The 24,307-nt window shown below is 38.8% G+C and overlaps 1 protein-coding gene across 3 annotated transcripts in view; it reads left to right on the top strand.

Annotated features, from left to right (window-relative positions):
- BCKDHB (branched chain keto acid dehydrogenase E1 subunit beta) overlaps positions 1 to 24,307 on the top strand; it is a 218,856-nt gene that overhangs the window by 83,068 nt on the left and 111,481 nt on the right. The window lies entirely within an intron of this gene.

Here is a 24,307-nt window from a genome sequence, read left to right as displayed (position 1 = left end):
TGTCTCAAAGCCTCTCCCTTCTCCCCCAAAGTCATCTGCTTTTTTTGAGGTACTCAAGAGGTGGGTTGTTACCTTTTAAATTCTTAACAAAGTTTGGAAGTGATACAGAAAGAAACTTCCACTCTACCTCCCTCTTGCTTTCCCTCTCTTTTCCCTTTTCTACCTGAATTATGTAGCAAAAGTTGATGATGTGCCCATGGATGCAAATGGTTGTTGCATGGCTACAAGTTGGGGCACCTATAGTCTCAGTATTTTGGGGGTATCCTAGGAGCATGACAAGGCCTCCGTGGCATTACAACGTGGGACAGAAGTCGGAAGTAGGTTCGCTGTGGCACGAGGAGGTGACTGCAGTTGGGAGGGAGCATTTAGCATCCTCTTCTGTCCCTTTACTCCAGCCGTTTCCATTCTTCAAAAGACTTCACTGGGACCCTGGATAAAGGTAGGGCAGGTTCTAAGGCTGGCAGGTGGGGTGGAGGTGGGAAGGTTCCGGGGGCAGAGTCCTTCAATAAAAAAGGAAAGGGATATTGTAGGAGTGGAACTGGGAAGAAGTTAAACCTTGGTCATCTGGGTGTGGCTAATCATTTATATATAAAGAACCAAGTTTGCTTACTCTCTCTTTTGCACCTGGTGTTAGTGTATTTGTGAATAGGGCAGAAGAGATGTAGAAGACCCAAAATACCATTGAAGATAAACATAAAAGCATATGGGTTCTATTTTATGACTTTAATTATAATTTTGTAGCCTTTAGGTTTGTTTTTATTTCCACAAGATCGACTTAGATTACCTTAGATTTCATTTTTAGTAAGATTACTAACACTTGCAAGGTTAACATTTAGGGTCTGTACTTTGTACGGAATGGCTCTAAACTGGTTTTGTGGGGGAGGTTGGAGAATTTGCCTTTAGAGAATCTATAATGGCTTAGTAGTCCCAGTTACATACATTTTTTTTAGTCAACTTGGATCTGATTGAATAATTCACTAGTTGAATACTAGCTCTTTTGCTTGAAGCTTTTAACCCGTGAGGTAGAGGGGAGGGAACAGGGGAAATGAATGAGAACAAGAGCATTACCAGAGTGTGGGGGCAGGAAGGGGAGCTAAGTAATTACCTATAACCACTAGAGGCCTCTCTTAAGCCAAGTTTCATGGTTAGTATCACCAGGTTTCCATAATGGGGCCTGGCTCTGTCGTTGTAAATTAAGCATATTTTATGCTGTAGTTCAGAATAAATAGTATGAGAGCACTTTTTTCCTAGAGCATATATTATAATGTAACCCTAATGTTTTCTTTAATGTGTTTATCAGAACAACTGATGATTTATTAGACTGAAAACAAATTAGAAATCTCCCTCTGCTCTTTCACTCTCTAAATAAGCTTTTGATAAAAACAGGTAATCAAAGAATATGCCCAGATGAAAATTATATGCTTCTTTGACAGTGCAAGGATATTTATGTTTAAAATTATTACTGATATAGCATGGTGTGTTTAATTGTTGAGAGTAGTATATATTTTTCTGATGTAGACTATAAGTAAAGTTATTTTAGGTTGTATATTTAAAATTTCACGTTTCTTTCATTATTGTTATAAGCTTCTGATATCAAAAATCTATTTAAGAAATGATTCAAAAACTTAGGCTTGATACTGTCTGGGGTAAAAATAAGTGCTTTCCTTTAGGAATAATGAAAATACCATTTTTCGTTTGGAATTATTTTGGATGTGGGTTGACCTTGCGGGGAATGCAGGCAGGGAAGGCAGGGTCATCTTGTCTGATAAGAATTGTTGCTCTTTTCCACAATAGGAAGGCTAACAATTTGGAACTTTGTTCCACTTTTGACAACTCATTGTTCATATAGGATTTTTTTTCTTTGTCACGACCACAACTAGTTAGTTGTACTAATTGGAGCACGTTCTAGGTTCTTGGATGATGCTGTACTTGGGATGTGACGACCACATTTACTGCCCTGCATGGTGGCCCTTGGATGATGCCTTGGAGTTCCATGAGGGCAGGGGAGTTTTGTGAATTTTGTTCATTACTGTATCCCCCAGAATTTTGAAGAGTGTGCAGTATAGAGAAGATAGTAAATATTTGTTGAATGATCTTATTGCATTTCAAAAATAGCATGAAATATGTAGTAAGGAGTCAGTTTTTCAGTGAAAGAAATTAATGGAGAAACTGGTAATTTCTGTAGGGAAAAAACATCCTGAGAGTATCACTCTTGCTACCTCGTCTATTTTTAGTATGAGTTATGTTTTAGGTATGTTTTGAAGAAGATTAGGATAATGCCTGGGTTCTGATCTAACTTTGTGTCATATACGTAATATAACAAGGCTTGACATAGTACCTGGTGAGTGGTAAATAAGAGTTTAAAACAACATGTTTTATGCATATCTCCCTTAGTATTCACAGCAGTTCTCCTAATTAGATGTCAGCGTCATTATTTTATAGGTGAGAAAACTGAGTAACTTGCTCCAGGTCACACAGCTGATGAGGTTGCTGGCCTCCCAACCTCCGCCTTTTTATTATAGCATGCAGCTTCTCACGCAGAGTTTGAGCTGACTTTGTAAATATTTTTCAGCTGTGGGATGAAATGACTGTGATTTGTGATGTAATTTGAATGTAACTTCCAAGTGTACAAGATATTGGCGATTGCAATGTGTTTACAAGGAGGGGTCAGGTCTGTTTCTTTCCTGATGGGCTCTCTTGTCAGAACTGTAAAGTGTTCCGATAGAGGCATTTCCATTCTCTATGCTAAGAATTTCTGTTCCCATTTTAGAGATGAGGAAACTGTGTCTTAGAAAGGTTAGAAACCTCCCGAAGGAACTCAGCTAATGAGTGGCAGAACTGCAGTTCAGTCTTAGGTCTTAAATTCTGGAACACTGACGTTTTCATAGTATAACTGTGCCTCATGTTAGAATAGTTATTTTGCGATTATCTAAGTTCATGCTTTAAAAATTATCATTTGAATTTTACTGATGAAATGCTTGCAAATATTTTATAACATTTCAAGGATTTTCTTTCACGTTTGCCTACCTGTATAATGTTTTTTAAAGAATGGAACATTCCTAAACACTGTGTACACCTTGTAAATCACACTACTATATTTCATTTCATTTGGCATTTTTTTTCCTTCTACATGGAACTGGAGAAAGCAAGATAAAATTTTATAATTATATTTTTCCATTTCTAATCCTATTTAATGTGTCCCCTTATACACTTAAATTATTTGAGTTTCTCTCAAGATTTTCATTTTGTTGAAACTATTTGCTTTTGCTGTTAGAAATAGCAGTGAAAAGAAAGAAATCCATTACCTCATTTCATAGTGAAAAAAGCTCATAGGTACTTTGTGTTCTTAGTTTAACATTTTAGGTATAATGTAAGAAATCTACATTTGTTGACTTTCTGGTTTTTATTTGTTTGTTTTGTTTTGTTTTTTTGATGGCCATAAAACTGGTACTTACATTTAGGAAATTGTAGCATTTATGCTATAATTGGTTAGTTTTTCTTGCCTTTTCTATTATAATACCTTGGTTTTGCAGTGTCTAGCTGTTATAATTTAACTTAAAACTTTATTTAAACTATGGTCTACAATGGTTTTTTAAAAAGTAAAATTAGAGAATAATACCATTTACTTCTGTAATTTATCTACTCCAAAATTCAAACCACCCTTATCGGTCATGGATAGTCAACCCTTCCAAATACACGCACTCCTTGTCACATGCTTTTGTTGCTTTTCCTTCCAAGAACTTAGTTTTCTCTCTATTTGTGTTTTCTCTTATATCTTTAAGTTACATGGTTTCTTATATAGCTGTTACACATCTTAAGTTTATTTTTCAGTACTTTATGCATTTTCGTTGTTATTGTGACTAGCATCATCGTTATTACAGTTTTTCCTTTTTTTCCCTTTCCTGTGTGTAATGGTAGAGGTTAAACAAATTAGAGTACTACATTACCATGTCAATAACACATACATTTTAGCAGAGCATATAATGGGAAGCAGTATTTTCCATCCCTGTTTCTAGGCCCGCCCCTAAACACAGCCACTTTTAACCACTTCTCTATTTTGTTCTGATGGCTACTTCCATATCTTTAAGACATTCTATAGGTTTTTTTGGCTATAATATTTTATTAATTTCTGCCAAGACCCGGATTCTAAACAGATACCAAAAATAACAGGGTTTATGGAAAAAAGTACGTGAGGCACATAGCTCAAAACATATAACCCTTTGTTACTAGAGCAAGGAAGGGTTTATGACTTGAGTCAGGAAGGAGTGAACCTGCTGAGTTAAGGGCAAAATGCATAAAAGCTGGGGAGAACCATGCAATAAACACTTCTAAAACAGAGCAGATGGGCCAGCCTGAGTCAAGAGGCATAGTGTATGGAACTGTTTTTCTCTGAGGCTCTCAGCTCTGTGGTTATGCTTTACCTCTTACTGTGTTTCTTAGCATCATAAACATTAATGTGCTGGGGCGAATTGCATATATGCCAACATCAGTAGGCCAGTTACTGCTGACTCTGACCTAAAAACACGTTTCATACCTTGTGCCAGAGAAATGGACTCCCCTTGCCCAGTCCCTCATGTAGTTCACTGATGAATTGGGTTTGATTGACAGTGCCTAGGTTACATCTTTATCTTAGCTATGATGGAGACTGGTAAATCGTTTCCTTAATTCTCTCTCTCACTTCTTCAAGGTAGAATGTAAAAAACTATCAGAATGTGGAGAATGGGGCACCTGGGTAGCTCAGCTGGCTAAGTGTCTGCCTTCAGCTCAGGTCATAATCCGGGGTCCTGGGATCCAGCCCCACATTGGGCTCCCTGCTCAGCGGGGAGTCTGCTTCTCCCTCTACCCTTCCCCCCACTGTGAGTGATCTCACCCACTCTCTCTCTCTCTCTCTCTCAAATAAATAAAATCTTAAAAAAAAATGTTGAGAATGTGTTCAAAAGTTTTGGGTTATCAATAAGAGAGGTCCAATACACACTTACTCACAAATGTATATATACATCTACATTGTGTATATCAATGTATGTATACCTTCATTTATCAATTTTAAAAATTATTCCCCACTCTGACACATGAAGATTCAATGCCCTTACATTACCTATTAGCTTCACTTTATCATTTCCCCAATTTTGAGTTATTTGATTTCTTCTACTGATTGTCTTTTGACTTTAATACATTTTTAAATCTCTTATCTTGTTCTATTAACTTTTCTCAGTATCCCTCCATATTTCACTGTGTAAGAAGATGACATTAATGCCCTCTACTCCTGTTTTCACCTCTTTCTTCTTTTCCAACTCCTGTTTTGTACCAACTCTTTATTTTTACATAGCTGAGTCTGATAACATTAAATTGTTCTATAACCATAATTAAACCTTCTAAACTTTTGATTCTAAAAGTTCAAAACCAATAAATACTCTTGATCGTATTATGACAACATAAACATTCTTTAACACTGAGCTGACCTAGCGGGTAAGATTTTATTCTCTTTTTTTTTTTTTTTCTTTTTAACTTTAGTCCAGTTGTCTCTGCCCCTAGGCACCTAAGAGGAGATATTTTTGGCCTCTAGAACAAATGGTTTGTCTTTTCTTATGGTGCATTAATTCCACAAAATCTTGTCACATTTTAGATCTTCGTATTTGGGCCATAGCATTCTTTTGGATCGTTCTGGATTTTTTAAAATTTCGAATTACCTCTTCTTTTCTCCTTGAAAGAGCATAGTCAGCCTTTAACGTATCTTGAAGATCAGTATTATCATTTGGAATCTACTTTTCTTTCCTTCCAGGAGCCCTCTGTTACAGTCTTCACTACCATAGTTGCAGCAACCATGCTGCAAATTCATCCTTAGGGATGTTTCTCCATTTTATTCTTAAAGACACTGTTTTTGGGGTCCTGTGACTTTCCCTTTCATGGTTTCCTCCCTCATTTTGCCAATGAAGATACAAATTAACTTCATCAAGCAGAAGTTGTGTGGGTGTGGGAGGCTTTTGGGACAGCTGCATTTGAAAAAAATGTGTGTGTTTTGCACTCACATTAGATTGATATTTGGCTGGAGATAGAATTCTGTGTTTGCAGTAACTTTCAGTTAGGAGTTTAAAGATAATGCCTCTCTATATACTTGTGTTATATTGGGGTAAGAAAGTGTGATGCCAGTGTGATTTTCATCTTTCTGTAAGTGATTGTTCTATGTGTTTGTTTTTCTGGAAACTTTTATTTATTTATTTATTTGTCCTTTTATACTGAAATGCCACAGGTGTGCGTCTCAGAGCAAGTCTCTTTCACTAACCTTGTTTTGCTTCTCATGCATTTCCTCTGGGAACTTATTACTTATTTAAAAATAATTGTATCCTTTTTCTTTTGTATATTTTCTTCTCAGAAAACTTATCGGTTGGATAATAGCCCTTCTAGATTGATTCTGTGTGTCTCTCTCTCTCTCTTTTTTTTTTTAAAGATTTTATTTATTTATTCATGAGAGACGGAGAGAGAGAGAGAGAAGCAGAGGGAGAAGCAGGCTCGCCGCTGAGCGGGGAGCCTGATGCGGGATTCGATCCCAGGACCCCGGGATCATGACCTGAGCCGAAGGCAGACGCCCAACCATCTGAGCCACCCAGGCGCCCCTGTGTGTGTCTCTTTTCCAATCTAGTTTTTGTCCCATTGTGTTCTTGTAGTGTTGTGACCATTTCCTCTCTTTTTAATTTTAATTCTTATTTTGGATAATTTAATTTCAGTAATAAATTTTTTTTCCTATGTCTGTTCTTTTTGTACTTTGCTGTTTTGTGCCATGTCTTCTTCAGTTGTCCTGGGTATACCGATATAATATGAAAGTTATTTATATTACAAAATAATAGGCTTTTTTAAAGCTCGATTCTGTAAATCACCTCTGTTTCTTCAATAGTTTGTCTCTTTTGTAATATATATTTTTTCTTCTTGTTGATTATTTTGGAGCTCTGAGTGGGTGTTTTCCTATAGGTCTCTTTCTTCAGTAGACATCTCTGTGGGAAAAGTTGAGCAGATCTGTGCACATGGGTGAGACTTTGTTTTAGGGTGCCTGAATGGGTAGTCTGTCCATAGGCATGAAGGGGTGGGTACCTCTCGATATACAGATGAGCTAGGCTTGCTTTTTGGACATCAACCCTCACAGAATAGGCCTATCTTTGTAGGCAATTTGAATGGTTTTATCATAGACTATCTTCTTTGCCTGGATTGTCTCTGGGGTCAGGGTTGGAAAGATATGTTTTTATTTGAGGGGAAGTGGGGCAATTGGTACAGCTGCTTTATTTAATTCCCCTGTTATCATTCCCAGTTCTTACACCCACCTTCCACACCTGCTGGTGAGCCCATCTGGGGTCTCAGGAGAGATTAGCTTCCTCTTCCTTGTACATCCTACCTCCCTCCCCCATGTGTCTGGGCTTTAGCTTCTGCTCTTAGTTGGCATCTCCGTCACACATCCACAAAATGCTTGTTTTAGTCTCTTTTGTCTAGTAATCGCTACCCCTACCCAGCTTGGTTGTTTTGACTGTTACAGGTTTTTTTTCCCTTTTGTATTCATTTCCTGTCTTGGGAAAGAAGAGATACCAAAGCATACATTCAGTCTATCAGCTTGAGCTGGAAGGCTTCTCTATTGCGTTTTTTCATTTTTTTAACAAGAAGCATGGTGATTTTTGTATTTCAGTCAGTGTATTGTCCTTTCATGAAAATCTTACTCATTTCAGTAGTTTCTTAGTTGATTTTCTAGGTTGGTAATCTTATTCTGCAGGTAAGGCCAGTTTTGTCTGTTGTCTGTCTATATACTTATTTTTTTTCTCGTTTGACTAGAAAACACTGAACAATATTGAATGATATTGATGATAGCAGATATTGAATGTGATTTTTCCAAAGCCTAATATTGAACTGATTGAATTGTAAAGTAAAAAATAGAAAATATTGACTTCATTATATAGAGTCCTGTCTCACTGAGAAAGATAACAGAAATTTCCTGCACAGGTAGTATTTTTGAGTGAATGGATTTGGCACTTACAGCCCAAGTACCTCTTGTACATCTTTAACCAATAACCACAATTCAAAATTGGAGATGAGAAAGAAAGAAAGGTAAGCTTTTTAAAATAGTAAATTCTTCCAATGGAGTTGACCAAATTTCAGAAGTTTATCATTATTGGAGAACAAAGTTACTTTTATTTCTTGCCAGTAAATTGAGGAAAACAAGTCCCATGACTGGCAGCTATAATAGATCTTCTGCCCTAAAGCCAGTGAAAACAACGAACCAACCATAGCTGGATAGATACATGCATGTGGTAAACACAGCCTACATGATTGACAGCTACATGACAAATCATTTCAAGGACCAAAAGACTTGGTTATTGATTATCATGTAGAAGAAATCAACTGCTTGATTTAGTTTTGTTTTTTTGAAGGGGCTTTAAGAATTGCCTTGTAGATGTTAAAACTGATTCAGGATGTGAAACTCTAGGGTATAGTATTTGGAAATGCTTGGTGGAAGTTGCAGGGGAGTGATTTTCTGTCAAAGTGAAAAAGACTGTTTATCAGTTTTGTCCTTAAAGGGACTTATTAGTTGGAACTATCAAAAAATGAAATGAATTGCCTCTTGTGGTTGTGAGAACCTCATTAACAGGACATCATCTGGCAGAAATGTTAAGAGAAGAAATGGGGAGGATGACCTAACCAGTCTCTTATGTGTCAAAGATTATATGGAATAAAGGAAAACTATCCTTTTAGCATTCTGGAATATAGTATTATATTTCAATATTAAGTGATGTAATAAAATAATACAGATACCAGAAGAAGTTATTCATCTTTTATGTTTTTTTTTTTAAGATTTTGTTTATTTATTTGACAGAAAGAGACACAGCGAGAGAAGGAACACAAGCAGAGGGAGTGGGAGAGGGAGAAGCAGGCTTCCCGCCAAGCCTGGAGCCCGATGCGGGGCTCGATCCCAGGACCTTGGGATCATGACCTGAGCTGAAGGCAGATGCTTAACAACTGAGCCACCCAGGCAGCCCTCATCTTTTATGTTTTGCACGGGAAATTCCTCTCTTATATTTCTAGTAAAATACCTGCGTCCTTAGACTTTTCTTTTGCCAGCTTTATCTTCTTTTTACTCTAATCAAATAGTAAATTATTTCTCCAGTTTTGTAGGTAGAACAGACATCCAGTAGCTGAGTTTTATGGTGACTTTTTTGGTAACCTCTCTGGCATTTACTTTTTTAATTTTCCACAGCTGCTACTGTCTTTTCTCTCCGTCTCTCTTCCCCCTCCACCCCCCCACCCCTCAGTGTAAACCCACTGGGCCACCTGCAGTATGTCCCCAACCATTAGTTCTTCTCCATTCTCCCTGCCTCTCCAGACCGTCGTCATTTCTCCCTAGGACAGAGTGTCGTCTTGCTCCTTTGAAGCCCTTCCTTCTTGCCAGGATAATTCTTTAAACCGAAAAACTGCTCGGTATTACTACTCATAGTTCAGTTCTGGCGGTGCTTTCGGATTGCCATCAAGACAAAAGGTGAAATCTTACTATGACATAGTTGGTCCTCCAGGATCTGACCCTGGCCTGTTCTGTGGTCTTCTAAGTCCGTGTTGTCGCCTTCTCAGTGTTCACAGGGCACCATGGCCAGCTCTCAGAGCTGCTTTCCTTCCCCTTGTGTTGTAGTTGTCAGCGTCCTCATCTAGCTCTCTCACCACGTGGCCTTTTAGCTCTGTATGTTCACAACCACAGCAGCATGGAGAAGGTGTGAAATAAAAATGTATTTCTTGTCCCATAATATATGAACTTGCCATGTATTCGGAGATTAGGTTTTGTCGAATCTCCATTTTCCATGCCATGGCAGAGAATCTTGAAGTAGGTAGAGAAAGACTTAGACATAGTGTGGGGCGCCTGGGTGGCTCAGTCGGTTGAGCGTCTGCCTTCGGCTCAGTCATGATCCCGGGATCCTGGGATCGAGCCCCTCGTTGGGCTTCCTGCTCAGTGGTGAGTCTGTTTCTTCCTCTCCCTCTGCCCCTCTGCCTGCTTGTGCTTGTGCTTGCTCTCTCGCTCTCTCTCTCAAGTAAATAAAATCTTAAAAAAAAAAAAAAAGGAAGTAGCTTGAGGTAGCCACGAAACTCATGCCTAAAAGCACCTACATGCTAATTCTGTAGGAGAAACTAGGAGGCCCTTCATCATATGCCTTCCACCTTTCACTTAGAATTCTTACAGATGTGTGTACTTGCTGTCCTAGCTCCCATTAGGTAAGAAACAACACATTGGAAGATGGGGTAAAGTTCGGATGTCAAAGGTGAGGATTTTGGCAAGACTAGAGCTGATATAATGATAGCCTGAGAAGAAGGCACTCTGTGGGAAAAGAAAAAACAGTAAAAAGTACCTAAAAATATTTAAAAATCACAGCAGTTTGTTAGAAACAAAATAGACCTGTGCCTTGGTCACATGGTATTATAATTGATGTTCCAAATTCTGTCCATCATCATGAGGAAATTAATTTTTGTTCATGCACTGTTTGAAATGCAGTATTATTGCTTAAAGGTATGAGCAGGGTGAACTTTCGAATATGTTGAGTAACCCAGCATCCTACAGTGCTAGATAAATGAGTTCTTGCTGAGTTTCTTTCTGAAAGCTGCAGGGTATGGTGCTCTGGTTCTGATCATTAATTTCCCTTTGGTTATATTCATATTTCTAACAATGTTATTTAGTGATCTTCTGTTAAGGCATTTTTCTATTGATTTCTGATTTCTCGTGTCATATTTGGAAACTAATAAAATGACCCCTTTCTCTTGGCTCTTATTGTTCTGCAGGTCTCTTATTCATGGAGCTGCTTATGAATTTTCAGTGGTGGAAACCTCAGTATATCATTAATTCTGATACTATTTCGTATAAAATCCCTTTGACATTTTCCAAACTTTAACTGAATTGGTGGGAAGGGGAAAAGAGGGGGATGAAGCCTCCATCTTTGAAGATGGCTGACAGATAATAACCTCAAGGTGTGAGACAACACCTGAGGTGTGACAGATACCACGTGTAATCACAGTACTACAAGTCCCTGTGCCGTGGCTTGGAACCACGTATCTTCTTGGTGTGAATCACTTGAGACATGTTTCTTTTGTCTCTCAGTGGGGTTAAACTCCAGGGGAGATGGGGCGGGTGGTGCCAGAGGGTGGAGGGTGTGTTGACTAATCTGGTAAGTAGCCTTTTATCTGAGAGTCTAGTTTCTCATTAGTATTTCTGACCAAAAGCGTAGATGGTTGGAAATACGGATTTTTGTTTTTAATTAGTCTCTCTAGGGACGAGAGGCTTATTTTTGAAGAATGGAATTTTAAGGAAGCCTGACAACCTCAGTTTTCATGTGACTGAAAAATTTTGGCAGCTGAAAAAGCTTTCCCAGCTAGGAGTTTGAGCCAGACTTTCCAGTGGCTAAGCCCTTCTTTGGGACTTAGACTTGTGGGTAACCTGTACCTTAGCTCTCCCATCACAGTGGTACCCTTTAGGGTGCTTATGGCGCTTTCGTGTATCTTGCTTCCTACTGGCTCCGAAGGCTCTCACAGGGTTTATCCTTCCATTGTGTGCTTTACAAAGATTTCACTCTTCCATCCCATATTTATACATTTTAATCGGGTTAGTTGATACCTACCACAGACATAGGGAAGCATAATGCCTCATTATCTCTGCAAGAAAGATCTTTGCCTCCTCTCTTATACCACCACAAAATTATAATGCTACTGTACTACCAGTTTTGTAACTTGAGAGGCAGAAATTGATTGTTTTGCCCAAAATTCTGTAGGAAAACAGAAGTAGGGAAAAGCAAGCAGACTTGGGACACCACCCAGTTCCGTTCCCCATTCCTGTGTTGTAGCATCCTGACAGTCAGCGGCTCCTGCGTGACCCTTCCTGTCAAATGAGGCAAGCAGTTCTCTTGTGCAGTTCTGGCTATTAGAAAGTTTTCAGGTGATATTTGCTTTTCTCGAACTTCTACCTATTGATTCCTGTTCTCTCTTGTAAGATCTTGTTTATACCTACTTCTGTTTGACTTGTCTTCAAATATTTGGACACCTTCCAAGCCTCCTTGCAGGCTTCTCATCTCCAATCCAAATATTCTGTTCATTCCTTTCAGCTATCACTTAAATCCTCTGGTTTCCAGATTCCTCACTATACTGACGGCTATTCTTTGGACATACTCTCAATGTCCAGTGACCCTTTTAACTTCAAATGACTTAAAAATTATTCTTAAGGTTATTGTCCATCAGCCAAATGCCTACTAGAACTTGTTTTCTCCTAGGGTCTGACCTTTGTAGTGACCTAGAAGAACAATGCTTTTTTATGTTTCTGTTTTGAAATACTTGAAAAGGTAGTGTGTTCCATGTCATTGGATATGTGAAGGAGATGTGCATAATGTCAAGGATGTTAATAGATAAATAGCGAATTGGGAGTGTGGTGTCCTTACAAAAGTAAAGTAAAATGGCTACTTAGAAAGTACCTGTATACGGGGGCACCTGGGTGGCTCAGTTGGTTAAGCGTCTGCCTTGGGCTCAGGTCATGATCCCAGGGTCCTGGGATCGAGCCCCGCATTGGGGCTCCCTGCTCAGCAGAGAGCCTGCTTCTCCCTCTCCCTGCCCCCACCGTGTGCTCTCTCTTGCTATCTTTCTCTCTGTCTCTCAAATAAATAAATAAAATCTTTAAAAAAATAAATAAAATATAAAAAGTACTTGTATGAAATACTATAAAAATAGGGCATATTAGAGTACATAATACTGGGAATAATACTTAAAGTGAATATTCCTCTCAGAAGGACACTTAACATGCTTTTGTGCTTTGACCAATCCCTCAGTAAACTTGCAGGATTATTTTGCATCTGTGAAAGACTGTGTCTTTTGTCAAAAACTTTTAGTTCACAAAAAACTTCATTAACATTTTCCCTTCATGTCAACAAAGAGTACTCTAATTTTTTCCACATTTGCCCACATTGTTTACTTATTCTTTAAAGAATCAGCATTTGGGGCAATACAACCAGGTTGTTACAAACTTTTAGAAAACCCTTAATCAGTATTGTTAGCATTGTTTTGTCCAGTACCAACTACTCCCCCATTGCCTCGAGGATAAAGTTAGCTATGCTTTCTTAGATAATCTCAGCCATTTATCAGTGACATTTTTGTAAATGGAATATTGTTTACTCTTAATCCTAAAATTAGATTATTGAAAAATATATTGACCTTACTATAGATTTGGGACTGTGTAGCTGATAGATTTTGCCAAATTATGGCAATGAGAGCTTTAGTAGTGTCTATTTTAGGACAAGTGATTCTTCAGTAACAGTGTTAACATCATTCCACTGTAGAGACTTCTTTTTTTTTTTTTTTCCCATGAGGTAATTTAAAAAATGTGTGGCTGTTGTGAGATATTTAGTTCAATAATATGTTGCATGTAAGGACATTCAATGAAAGGGTTCTGGTGTTATAAGGAAAGGATGTTAAAAAACCAAAATCTCTCAAGTAAATTGTGGTTTGTAACAGTTTCAACCTCAGGGAAGGGAAGCTCATTGAAACTTCCATGACTATTAATTTTGAGAAAGAACATGCATGGTCTTGTTGGACTGAAGCCTCCAACCATCTTATCAAGCCAAGGATACAAAAGTAGGCTCAATTTGCATCCCTTCTTGGCCCATTAATCAAAATGAAGATGGTAGGAGTATATGGATGGTATGTTGGGTCCTTTGTCAAGTTAGCATAGGGTATGAGTCATGAGTATTCCCCATTTCTTGATTTTATCAATTGTCTCCCCAAAGTCACTCACCAGAAATATATAGTAAGAAGTTGAATTCATTTGGCTCACTTAACTTGTTTTGGAGAATGGGTGAGAAGGGCTTCCAACTGGAACTGTCAGTTTTTTTCTGCAGCAGGCACCTGCCTTTTTAGCCTTTTGTGAAAATAGCCTGATATGCTTCTTCCTTCTTTTGCTACCATGAAGCATACTATCCCGGCTTTTGTAGGCTTTCAGACTGTAAAAATGATTGCATAGTCTTGTTAGTACACAGAGTTCTGGGGCATGGAGAGGGATCTCAGGCCCCGGTTTTCTGCTGGTTGCTGGATGACCTTGGGCAAGTGAGTCAACCTCTTCTCTACTTTCCTTTCTACTTTATAAAATTGAGACTTTCTTGGGGTGCCTGGGTGGCTCAGTCATTAAGCGTCTGCCTTTGGCTCAGGTCATGGTCCCAGAGTCCTGGGATGGAGCCCGGCATCGGGCTCCCTGCTCGGCGGGAAGCCTGCTTTTCCCTCTCCCATTCCCCCTGCTTGTGTTCCCTCTCTCGCTGTCTCTCTCTCTGTCAAATAAATAAATTATAAAAAGAAATTGAGACTTTCTTTTTCTCCTTAGTCTTAAAAAAGTTTACAACAATTAAATAAAAGGTAAATAAGAGTTTGTTGAATGAGTTAATACCTATCTGGATACTTTAGTTAATATAGATAGGTTGACTTCTCACATTACTAGAATAAATTAAACGAAATGCCCCAAATGGGCTCAATATGTATTCCAGATTGTCTTTGTTAAATAGAAGATGTAAGTCTGGTCTAATTTGTATAAATCATTTCAGTCTCTTTTGAGGAAAAGCAATGTGGTTGTTTATGTTGTCCATGTAAATGTATTACAGCATTAAAGAAGTTCAGGCGCCACTGAAGGATTGTTTAGTCACTGAAACCTTTAAAGTCCCTTCAGTTAGTGTAATTGATTCTTATGAACCCTTTAAAATCATCTAGTTAATCAAAATTTTAAATTGCATCAGGATTATTTCATCTCTTTAGGGCTCTCACTTTTAAATTTCACTTTTTTTTAAATTTAAAAAAAGTAGATGAATTATGCTCATTCTGGGAAAGTATTTGGGCTCTAGTTGACATAAATTTGAGTCTAGTTTTTGTATCCCAGAAGTCTGTTATGCTTTTGAAACCTTATTAGCTCATTTATACTCCATTTCTCATATTTGAGTGCCCTCTAAACCTGTAGACTTTAAAGACCTGAGCTGCAGTCCTAACCTAATATTGCAATCTGCTTTTAGATGTATAACCATAAAACACCTTAAAGGGAGTTTATGGATCTAAAAGTGTTGTACTCGATCTAACAGTGAGGCTAAGGCCTGATGTGAGCTTTTGAAGAGTATAAATCACACAACTAAATGGTGGAGCTGTTATCTAATAAGAGTACGTCTGTGACTCATTGTATTTCCCTTGCCTTTTATTCTTGTGAGCTGTAGAAAGAACCCACTGTAGGGGGTTGGAAATATTCTTTCATAGGATTGTGGGATGACAGAGTGGTTGCTTTTTCCAACCACCATATGTGGTGATTAGACTCTTTGGAATGACATTGGGGTACTTTTTGAACAAACAGCAACAGCCTTCCAAATAACTTATAATAAATAAAGTATGTAAAACATTTTCTTCAGCCAGATGTAATGTTCAATAGTAGAGGAGTAAATTTAAAGTGACCTCTTACAGGAAAATTTGGGAAATGCCTGGATGGATTAAGAAAGCAGTCATGCTGCTAGAAATAAACTCCTTTCCAGTTCTTAGGTGAGAATATACAATGGTTTACTTGAATTTCATTGAAAATGCATTGATTGGTAAAACCTAAAAACTTCAGTGAACCAATACTCTGAGCTTTTAGAGTCTTTGTTTCTAGTACTCAAAAAACATTTAAGCAGATAGCATACTTCTGTGTTGTTCATTTTCCTGAATGTTTAATAACTGATCTGATTTTGTAAATTAAATTATATTGTATATATAGTAGAGTGAAATCCAGTTCCTGGGGGACTCTGGGTAAGGTGGCATCTAAACCTGTGCCTCTGAGCTCCTTCTCAACCACCCTAAAACAGCAGTTTCAGAATTTCTAGGAGAAGGAAGTTAGGGGTTTGAGTGGGGATCAGCTAGAGAACTTGTCTTGAGATGGTGCTTTCTTTGTACACACATTGCTTTTACCTGGTTTTTGTTTATTTTAATGGGATTAGGCTGGAGAGCTTTGTATCTGTCATAGCCAAGCTTTGGTGTCTCCACTGCTGTTCAAATCAGACCCAAGCCAGAGAAAGCGTGTGTGCAGAGATTTGAAGTATACTCCTGACTCAGACTGTGATCAGCCTTGGCTCTCAGAAGGCTTCAGAACATTGTTTATTCTGCAGGATAGGAGAGGAAAAAAGTAGTAGTGGAGAGATTTGTGTGAGGACCTAAACCTTAAAGCTGCCTCGGAACTCCTCAGGGAAGCCTGGTACCTGCCCAGTAGTGCTATGGCAAGGACTCTTCACTAAAATACTATAGAAGACATCCTGCCAAACTAGGATATGCTAAAGGCATTCTTATTAAAATTATTCAATCAACTGCTAGCATTTTCTAGGTGTTTTAGAAATGGAGGACATAGCGAACAGGACAGATGATTTCCCCCTCTCTTGGAGCTTAGATTCTATTGGGGGAGACAGTCAGTAAACAAATATATGTTTAGGTCAGATCATGATAAATTTTGTGCAGAATGATAAAGTTTAAAGGAATAGTGAGGTGAAAAGAGGTGCTATGCTATACAGTTGGTCAGGGCTGACCACTCTCAGGTGGGGCCTTTTGAGCAGATACATGATTTAAGCAAGAAGCTTCATAGGGATTTGAGGAGTTAAGATGGCAGAGCAGTAAGGGGACCCTAGGTTTGCCTCATCCCTCGAACACAGCTAGATAATTATCAAATCATTCCAAACACTGATGAAATCAGGCTGAATGCTGAAAGAACAAACTACAGAACTAGAGGGAGAAAAGAAGCCACACTGTGGAAGGTAGGAGGTGTGGAGATGTGATTCTGGGAAGAAAAGAATCGTGGGTGCTGCAGAGGGGAGGGAGCCTTGATCTCAGAGGAGAGACAGAAACAAAGTGGTAAGCTGGGGATTGCACAAGAGAAACACTTCCCCAAAACCATTGACTGGGAAAACTAGAGTGGCTGATTAGCACAAGTTTTTACAAGCAGGGGGCGTTAAAAGTCTCAAGTTTTATAAGACTGTGCCACCACTGGGGTGGAGCCTGGCAGGCATAGCAGTGCCCCTGTGGGGGAGGGCAGAGGCCCAGGAGTGGGTGGTGTACTCTGAGGATCCCCTGGGTTGCATTGGGAGAGAAAGTTCCCCTTCTTGGAGTGCATTTGGGAGAGGTGGCACGGTCTCTGGGGACAAAAGAGCTGGTGGGCGCCCACATGCTGCCCTGTTCATTAGTATAGGAACAGAGACACCTGAGGGCAGCAAACCTTGGTGCCAGCTTTTTGTTGCACTTTACCATAAACTCTCAAGCCCCTACACAAGTCCCTGAGCAATTCTGCAACTGCTTTACTGGGACAAACCAGCACCAGCCAGTGTGGCGAGACCCTACCACAGAGGATCAGTGCAGTCCATGCTGTGCTGGGTTCCTCTAATTTGGAGTTTTGAAACCCAGCTGCACGGCTGGGATAAAACACAGGAGTACTGTGCTGCCTGGCAGGTAGACAGCTCGGATACAGAAAAGGTGAAGACGGATCTGATGGAAGCTGGGGATGTGAGAGGGAGATTGTTCATTCTTCTGTGAGGGCTTCCTGAAGAGTGGAGGTATGAGCTCCCCACTCCAGGGATGAGAGAGCAGGACAACACCATTTCCCCCCCTGCCCATCAGCACTCAACTACTTCAGTGAGCAACACAGCACCTCCAGTGGAGGCTGGAGCCATTTGCACCAAGCCCCACACCCCGCACCCGGCAGGTGCATCTTTCCTAGGCAAGTCCACCTGAGAACCAGTGGCCCTCACCCAGAAAACCAGCACAAACCCCTCACACACACCAAGTCTACTGATCATAGAGTGCTGCAAAGTTTTAGCTCTAGGGGAAATAGGATCTAGTCTCTTTTAATAAGCAGACCAAACCACACCTAGTTAAAACTTGCCACACAGTGGGTAAGATCCAAACACTCTCCACTGCAGGCAAGGAGAAACTCTGCAGAGGACTGACCTGAGGAAAAGAGCAGCCAAAACACAACAGCAGAGGGGTGCCTGGGTGGCTCAGTTGGTTAAGTGTCAAACTCATGGTTTCAGTTTAGGTCTTGATCTCAGGGTCGTGAGTTCAAGCCCCACATTGGGCTCCGTGCCCAGCATGTGGCATACTCAAAAAACAAAACAAAACAAAACAAAAAACCATAGCAGCAGAGTGCACACTCTGAAACACCTCCTGAAGCACCAGGCCCAGGACAGTATAGGACCTCTTCTTTATAGAGCCATTAATCAGGAGCAGGAATATAACAGGCTTTCCTTATACACACAAAAACAATGACCTAGACAAAATGACAAGACAGAGGAATTTGTCACAAAAGAAAGAACAGAAAGAGGTAGTAGCCAGGGAATTAATCAAAACAGACATAAGTAAGATGCCTGAACCAGAATTTAAAACAACAGTCATAAGGATGCCAGCTGGGCTGGAGAAAAGCATAGAAGACACTAGAGAATCCCTTATTGCAGAGATAAAAGAACTAGAAACTAGTCAGTTTGAAATAAAAAAATGCTATAACTGAGATGCAAAACTGACTAGGTGCAATGACAATGAGGATGGACGAAGCAGAAGAATGAATCAGTGATATAGAAGATAAAATTATGGAAAATAATGAAGCTGAAAAGAAGAGGGAGAGAAAAGTATTGGATGACAAATGTAGACTAAGTGTACTCAGTGACTGCTTAAAGCATAACAACATCATAGGAGTCCCAGAAGAAGAGAAGGTTGATTTGAGCAAATTATAGTTGAAAACTTCCCTAATCTGGGGAAGGAAACAGTCATCCAAATCCAGGAAGCACAGAGAATTCCCATCAAATTAAACAAAAGCCGGCCAACACCAAGACATATTGTAGTACAGTTTGCAAAATATAGAGATAAGGAATGAACCCTGAAAGCAGCAAGGGAAAAGAAATCCCTAACCTACAAGGGAAGACATATCAGGTTTGCAGCAAATCTGTCTACAGAAACCCGGCAGGCCAGAAGAATGTGGCATGATATATTTGATGTACTGAAGGGGAAAAATATGCAGCCAAGATTAACCAGTAAGGCTGTCATTCAGAATAGGACAGAAAGAGTTTCCCAGACAAAACTAAAGGAGTTCATGACCACTAAACCAGCCCTGTAAGAAATATTAAAGGGGACCCTTTGAATGGGAAAGAAAGACCAACAGTAACAAAGACTAGAAAGGAGCAGAGAAAATCTCCAGAAACAACAACTTTGCAGGTAATACGATGACACTAAATTCATATCTATGAATAGTTACTGTGAATGTCAGTGGACTAAATGCCCCAATTAAAAGATATAGGTATCAGAATGCATTAAAAAAACCCCAATAAGACCCATCTCTATGCTGCTTGCAAGAGACTCATTTTAGACCTAAAGACATCTCCAGATTGAAAGTGAGGGATGGAGAACCATCTATCATCCTAATGGACATCCAAAAGAAAGCTGCAGTCGCCATACTTATATCAAACTAGATTTTAAGCCAAAGACTGTAATAAAGAGATGAAGAAGGGCACTATATCATAATTAAGGGGTCCATCCAACAAGAAGATACTAACAGTTGTAAATATGTCCCCAACTTGGGAGCACCCAAATATATGAACCAATAACAGACATAAAGAAACTCATTGATAATCATACAATAATAGTAGGGGACTTTAACACCCCCCACTTAACAGCAATGGACAAGATCATCTAAGCAGAAAATTAACAAGAAAACGATGGCTTTGAATTACACACTGGACCAGGTGGACTTAACAGAATCATTCAGAACATTTCATCCTGAAGCAGCAGAATACACATTCTTTTCGAGTGCACATGGAACATTCTCCAGAATAGGTCACATACTCGGCCACAAATCAGGCCTCAGCAAGTACGGAAAGTTTGAGCTCATACCATGCATATTTTCAGACCACAATACTATGAAACTAAGTCAACCACAAGAAAAAATTTGGAAAAACCACAAATATATGGAGGTTAAAGAACTTCCTACTACAGAATGTATAGGTTTACCAGGAAATTAAAGAAAAATTAAAAATACATGGAAGCAAATAAAAATGAAAACATGACAGTCCAAAGTCTTTGGGATGCAGTAAAGGCAGTCCTAAGAGGGAAGTATATAGCAATACAGGCCTACCTCAAAAAGCAAGAAAAATCTCAGATACACGACCTAACCTTACACCTAAAGGAGTTAGAAAAGGAACACCAAATAAAGCCTAAAGCCAGCAGAAAAAGGGAAATAATAAAGATTAGAGCAGAAATAAGTGATATAGAAACAAAACCAGTAGAACAGATCAATGAAACTAAGAGCTGGTTCTTTGAAAGAATTAATAAAATTGTTAAACCCCTAGCCAAACTTAAGAGAGAGGACCCTAATAGATAAAATCATGAATGAAAGAGGAGAGATCACAACCAACACTACAGAAATACAAACAATCATAAGAGAATATTATGAAAAATTATATGCCAACAAACTGGGCAATCTGGAAGAAATGGATAAATTCCTAGAAACATACAAACTACCAAAACTGAAACAGGAAGAAATAGAAAATTTGAACAGACCCATAACCAGCAAAGAAATTGAATCAGTAATCAATAATCTCCCAACAAACAAAAGTCCAGGGCCAGGTGGCTTCCCAGGGGAATGCTACCAGACATTTAAAGAAGGGTTAATATCTATTCTCTCTCTCTCTCTCTCTCTCTCTCTCTCTTTAAAGATTTTATTTATTTATTTGACAGAGAGAGACAGAGAGGGAACACAAGCAGGAGGAGTGGGAGAGGGAGAAGCAGGCTTCCTGCTGAGCAGGGAGCCCGATGCGGGACTCAATCCCAGGACCCTGGGATCATGACCTGAGCCGAAGGCAGACATTTAACAACTGAGCCACCCAGTCACCCCAATATCTATTCTCAAACTGTTCCAAAAAATAGAAATGGAGGGAAAACTTCCAAACTCCTTTTACAAGGCCAGCATTACCTTGATTCCAAAACCAGAAAAAGACCCCACTAAAAAGAATTACAGGCCAATATCCCCAATGAACATGAATGCAAAAATTCTCAAAATACTAGCAAATCAAATCCAAAAATACAATAAAAGAATTATTCACCACCATGATCAAGTGGGATTTATTCCTGGGCTTCAGGAGTGGTTCAGTATTTGCAAAGCAATCAACCTGATACACCACATTAGTAAAAGAAAGGATAAGAACCATATGATCCTCTCAGTAGATGCAGAGAAAAGCATTTGACAAAATATAGCATTCTTGATAAAAACCCTCAACAAAGTAGGGATAGATGGAACATACCTCAACATCATAAAGGCCATATATGAAAGACCCACAGCCAATATCATCCTCAATGGGGAAAAACTGAGAGCTTTTCCTCTCTGGTCAGGAACAAGACAGGGATGTCCATTCTCACCACTGTTTTTTAACATAGTACAAGTCCTAGCCTCACCAATCAGACAACAAAAAGAAGTAAAAGGCATCCAAATCGGCAAGGAAGAAGTTAAACTTTTCACTATTTGCAGATCACATGATACTCTATGATGAAATTCCAAAAGACGCCACCAAAACATTGCTAGAAATAGTGCATGAATTCAGCAGAGTCACAGAATATAAAATCAACCTACAGAAATCTTTTGTATTTCTATACACCAATAATGAAGCAGCAGAAAAAGAAGTCAAGGAATTGATCCAATTTAAAATTGCACCAATTGTACCAAAAGCCCTAAGATATCTAGGAATAAACCTAACCAAAGAGGTAAAAGAACTCTGAAAACACAGAATGCTTATGAAAGAAATTGAAGATGTGCAAAGAAATGGAAAAACATTACATGCTCGTGGATTGTTAGAGCAAACATTAAAATGTCTATACTATCCAAAGCGATACACATTTAATGCAATCCCTATCAAAATACCACCAGTATTTTTAACAGAGCTAGAACAAACAATCCTAAAATGTGTATGGAACCACGAGAGACCCTGAATGGCCAAAGCAATCCCAAAAAAGGCAAAGGTGGAGGCATCACGATTCTGGACTTCAAACTATATTACAAAGCTGTCGTCATCAAACAGTATGGTACTGGCGTAAAGTACAGCAGTATCGCACAAAGACACACATATCAATGGAATAGAATAGAAAACCCAGAAATGGACCCACAACTATTTGGTCAACTAATCTTTGACAAAGCAGGAAGGACTGTCCAATGGAAAAAAGATATTCTCTTCAGCAAATGGTGTTGGGAAAACTGGACAGCAACATGCAGAAGGATGAAATTGGATCACTTTATTATACCATACACAAAAAGAAATTCAAATGGATGAAAGACACAAATGTGAGACAGGAAACTATCAAAATTCTAGAGGAGAACACAGGCAGCAACCTCTTTGACCTCTGCCGTAGCATCTTATTACTAGACACGTCTCCAGAGGCAAGGGAAACAAAAGCACAAATGAACTATTTGGACTTCATTAAGATTAAAAGCTTCTGCACAGTGAAGGAAACAACAAAACTGAAAGGCAGCCTATGGAATGGGAGAAGAAATTTGTAAATGACATATCTGATAAAGGGTTAGTATCCAAAATATATAAAGGACTTATGTAACTCAACACCCCAAAACCAAATAATCCATTTAAGAAATGGGCAGAAGACATGAGCAGACATTTTTCCCAAGAAGACATACAGATAGCTAACAGACACAGGAAAAGATGCTCAACATCTCTCAGCATCAGGGAAATACAAGTCAAAACCATGATGAGATAACCACCTTACACCTGTCAGAATGGCTAAAATTAACAATACAGGAAACAACTGATGTTGGCGAGGATGTGAAGAAAGGGGAACCCTGTTACACTGTTGTTGGGAATGCAAACTGGTGCAGCCACTCTGGAAAACAGTATGAAGTTCCTCAAAAAGTTAAAAATGGAACTACCCTATGACCCAGCAATTGCACTACTATGTATTTACCCAAAGGATACAAAAATACAGATTCGAAGGGGTTTATGCACCCAGATGTTTGTAGCAGCATTATCAACAATAGCCAAACTATCGAAAGAGCTGAAATGTCCATCGAGTGTTGAATGGATAAGGAATCATGGAATAATATTCATCAAACAGAATGAAATCTTACCATTTGCAACAAAATGGGTGGAGCTAGGGAGTATTATGCTAAACAAAATGAGTCAAAGAGAAATACCATACGATTTCACTCATATGTGGAATTTAAGAACAAAACATCAACATATGGGAAGGAAAAAAAAAAAGAGGGAAACAAACCATAAGAAACTATCATGTATAGAGAGCAAACAGGGTTGATGGAGGGAGGTGGGTGATGGGTCTTCAGGAAGGCACTTGTGTTGAGCACTGGTTGTTATATGTAGGTGATGAATCACTGAATTCTACACTGGAAGCCAATTTTACCATATATGTTAAGTAACTAGAATTTTAATAAAAACTTAAAAAAGAAGAAGGAAGCGATATAAATATTTGGGGAGGAATAGTAGGCAGCATTAATAGCTTGTGTGAAGGGTCTAAGGCAGGAAGATGCTTTGCCTGTTGGAGTAACAGCAACGAGGCTGGTGTGGTTGTAGGGGATATGGTTGTAGAAGTAACCAGCAGCCAGATCAGAAACAAAATAGGGATGCCTACTCTCTCCATTATTAATCAACACAACTCTGGAGGATCTAAATGATACAAGACTAGAACATTAAATTGTTGTAGAGAAAAGAGAAAACTATTTGAACTTTATAGGGCATGTTCATACACTTGTGAAGCCTGGGAGACTTTAAACAATAGAGAATACAAGAATTGAGAAAGGAAGCTTGCTATACAATAAATATTTATTTATTTTTATTTTTTATATTTTATAGTTTATTTATTTTATTTTATTATGTTATGTTAGTCACCATATGGTACTTCATTAGTTTTTGATGTAGTGTTCCATGATTCATTGTTTGCATATAACACCCAGTGCTCATTGCAATACGTGCCCTCCTTAGTACCTATCACCGAGTTAACCCATCCCCCCACCCCCCTCCCCTCTGAAACCCTCAGTTTAAAATGTAATAGTTTTTCCCTATCCTATTGATAAATAGCCAGAAATTGAAAATGGCCAAAAGATCCTATTTATAATAAAATCAAACTATAAAATAAGAATACATTTTATAAGAAAGATAGTAGATTTATACAGAAAATAATAAAATCTTATGGAAGGCCTTAAAACCAGACTCAAAGAGACTGTGTTCTTGGATGGTACAGCAATATAACATAAACTATCTAATACAACCCCAATTTCAGTCCTAAT

Source organism: Zalophus californianus, chromosome 7 (genome assembly GCF_009762305.2).
Source record: "Zalophus californianus isolate mZalCal1 chromosome 7, mZalCal1.pri.v2, whole genome shotgun sequence".
In the NCBI taxonomy this organism is placed as follows: domain Eukaryota; kingdom Metazoa; phylum Chordata; class Mammalia; order Carnivora; family Otariidae; genus Zalophus; species Zalophus californianus.
The sequence above is the reverse complement of the archived record's forward strand: the minus strand, read 5'-3'. Positions and strand labels throughout refer to the sequence as shown.